The 3,479-nt window shown below is 30.4% G+C and overlaps 1 pseudogene; it reads left to right on the top strand.

The window, feature by feature from the left end:
- The first annotated feature begins 2,969 nt into the window (after window positions 1–2,969).
- LOC149240960 (pathogenesis-related protein PR-1 pseudogene) lies at window positions 2,970–3,479 on the top strand (annotated as a pseudogene).

Raw genomic sequence — 3,479 nt, 5'->3', positions numbered from 1 at the left:
TTCGAAAAAAGAAAGGAGTCTCAATAATAATAGATTCTCATGGTATAACATTCAAGAATTTCGTAAGAGAGCTTGGAGTAGAGTGAGTTCATATCCAAATTGAAAATGAAAATGGATAATAATAAAAACAACAATAGTAATTTTTATGATAAAAGATTATCAATTTTCTCAAAATAAATAAATTATTTAAATTTCTATATATACATTTTTTAATTTAGTTTAGTTTGGCTATGGTTGAATTCAATTAGGTTTAGAACAATAATGTAAGTAAGACAAATAATTGTATTTATAAGGTATGCTAGAATTGAAATCTTAAAATTGGAAATTATTAGAATAGTTAAAAAACCTTTTAATACAAATAAATACAAATCTTATTTATAAAATACAAATCAATTAAAAAAATTAATTACAAATAAACTTTTTAAATTTTGATATTTTATTTATATTTCTTTTATAATAATTCACAAAGCTTATGTTTTTAAGGATACTTTACTTAATATTTTAAAAAACTAATTTTAGGTTTTAATTATTTTTGGTAAATTATAGTGGTAACAATTTCATGTTTATATCAATATATTGTGGCACTTTTTTTATTTAATGGATATTTAAATAAATTAATTTAAAATTATTTTATATCAATATATTGGGGCATTTTTTTATTTAATGAATATTTAAATAAACTTATTTAAAATTATTTTTTAAGTTAATTTTTAACCTTTAACTATTGTCATATTTTTTAGTTGTACCTTGGTGACATTATTTTATATCCTTACCACTCTTTATTACCTTTTCTCACAGGAGTAGAAACCATGTATACTTCCACCCTTTTCTTTTTCCTTCTCTCCTTTCTTCCTACATGTTGTCTTCTTTTATACTTTCTTTTCTTCCCATCCTACTTTTTCTTTCTATTCTCCACTCTTTCAACCTCCAAAAACCATCACAATCAATTTTTAAGCATTCCTCTAGTAACCAATCTTAACTCCTCAAGTTTAAGAATACTGAGCATGATGATAAAGATATGAAAAAGTAGTAATCCAATCATTGGCATATTGCATGGTGCTTAATGTATACCCCTATTCTTATTAGATTGTTTAGATAACATCACTTCTTTGTCTCATAGTTTATTATCCTTCATGAAACTATTGAAAATGTAGTCATCTATCTCTTCACAATTTCCAAACATATAACAAATTAAGGGAGCTTGCAAATCCTCTATCTATGACACAGACAATTTGTCAATTTGTTAGGCAAATTAGCCATGTGAGTATTTAGTCATTTTGATTTCATATTGGAAATGGCGAGGTGATGCCTGACATTTGTACAAAACCAAAAAAAATCAACAATTCACTAAACTAAATAAATATAAACACAATAAAAAACAAAAACTATCCAACTTATATTTATAAGATTTTTTTGACTTTTTTAAAATAATTTCTTATAACATGGTCAATAATAAATATTTAAATATAGTTTTGAGTGAATTTTTTTAGCTATATTTAAATGTAGTTTTAAGTTAATTTTATTTTTAGCGAGAATATAATATTAAAATTAATTAATATTAAAATTAGTATATTAAAATTAATTAATTAAAATGTAAAGAAATATTAATAACATTTTTTTAACTAAAAAGGCACGTAAATTTTTAATTGATTATCAACTAGAAAAGCAAGTATGTTTTTCATTGAGTATTTTATATGAGAATATTTGATTACAAGTATGTTTTTCATTGAGTATTTTATATGAAAATATTTGATTACAGTGCAGTTTATGTCATCCTCATAAAATGTTTTAATTAAGTTTTATTATTTATTATTTTTTGGTTTATTTATAAAATTGAGGGTGTTTTAATTAATTTTTATTTATTTATTTATTTTTGTTTTATTTATAAAATTGAGGGTGCTTTAATTAATTTTTATTACTTTTTATTTTTGGTTTATTTATAAAATTGAAGGTGTTTTAATTAATTATTATTACTTTTTATTTTTGGTTTATTTATAAAATTTAGGGAAGTTTGTAGTATGTTTTATAATTGTTTTTATTTTTAAGAATTCAAGATTAAAAGACATTTGACAAAAATATACGGCTTAAGGGATATCAATAAGTAATTCCTTCCCTGTACCATAATTTTCCTAAAATCTTCTTTGAATAAATTTTCCTAAAATTTTGTTTAAAATAACAATGATGAATAAACAGAGAATAGCAACCAAACTTTTCCAACTGCCTAAAAAGCCTAGCGAAGCACCTTATCAATTCTAAGAGATTTCTGCGTGAAGTCAGTTGCCTGTTGGCCTAGATCGACCTACTTGTATTTCGGGAATTATTACTTAAGAGATTTCTGCGTGAAGTCAGTTGCCTGTTGGCCTAGATCGACCTACTTGTATTTCGGGAATTATTACTTAAATGATAGCTGAGTTGCCTGTCCGCCGAGGTCAAACTGCGGTTTGTGATTCCTTCGCAAATTGTAGACGCGGCTTATGTCGGGGCACTGCGCGTCTTTTGTGACTGGTGTGTCTTTCAAACAATGCCAAACAACAACGCCGGCGTTCTCATCTCGTGCATATTTTGGTCTTTACTCCACGTGCATAAGCAAAGTGTGTTCCTGCCGCCTGTTCTCGAAGTTCAAATAAAAAATAATATGAGGCAGCCATGCATATCTATCTGTCTGTCTTTATCCCTTACATTTTGCTGTTGGGAGGATCCGATGTCTGCGATAGCTTACCCCTTGTATTTTACAGCTTACGTTTGCGCCACCACCTACTAGTTATCGACCCCTTCTCTCTTATTACAAATCTGTCTTGGATTTCTGTGGATTGTCTTCCTAAACAGTATATAAACAAGCTAAGTGTAGGCAGATCTCAAAAGCATTTTCTTTAGCCAGCTAGCGAAGTGTTTGCTCTGCAATTTCGGAAACAGTATCGAGGCTACATCTGTCGAGTATTAGCGGCTACCTTGTTATTGTTGCCATAAAAATGAGGCAGCCATCGTGTCTTCTGGTTGTAGTAGCTGCCTTGATCGTTGCAATCTGCAACCTACAAATGGTTGCGGAAGCAGGTGCGAACATTAGTGAAACCATTCAAGGATTTCTGGTTCCGCAGAACGAGGCGAGAAAACAAGTGGGAGTCCCTCCACTGAAATGGGATGTGAAACTTACATCTTATGCGCGTACGTACGCGAGGGAAAGGAGGGGGGATTGCCTCCTCGAGCACTCCGGAGGTCCGTTCGGAGAGAACATATTCTGGGGGAGCGGCAGAGGCTGGAACGCTACAGAGGCAGTGGGTGCATGGGTGGATGAAAAGAAGTGGTATAATTATGCAAATAATAGTTGCAGCTCTGGTCAGGACTGCACGCACTACACTCAGATTGTCTGGAGAACGACAACTAACGTTGGATGTGCCATCATCAAATGTAACAGTGGTGACACATTCATCACTTGCAATTACTACCCTCCTGGAAACTATGTTGGAGCGAGACCATACTGA

This window comes from Pinus tabuliformis, chromosome 8 (assembly GCF_031772625.1).
Source record: "Pinus tabuliformis cultivar Carrire ecotype Pingquan chromosome 8, CPIR1, whole genome shotgun sequence".
Lineage (NCBI taxonomy): Eukaryota > Viridiplantae > Streptophyta > Pinopsida > Pinales > Pinaceae > Pinus > Pinus tabuliformis.
This window is presented reverse-complemented; position numbering and strand designations above follow the sequence as displayed.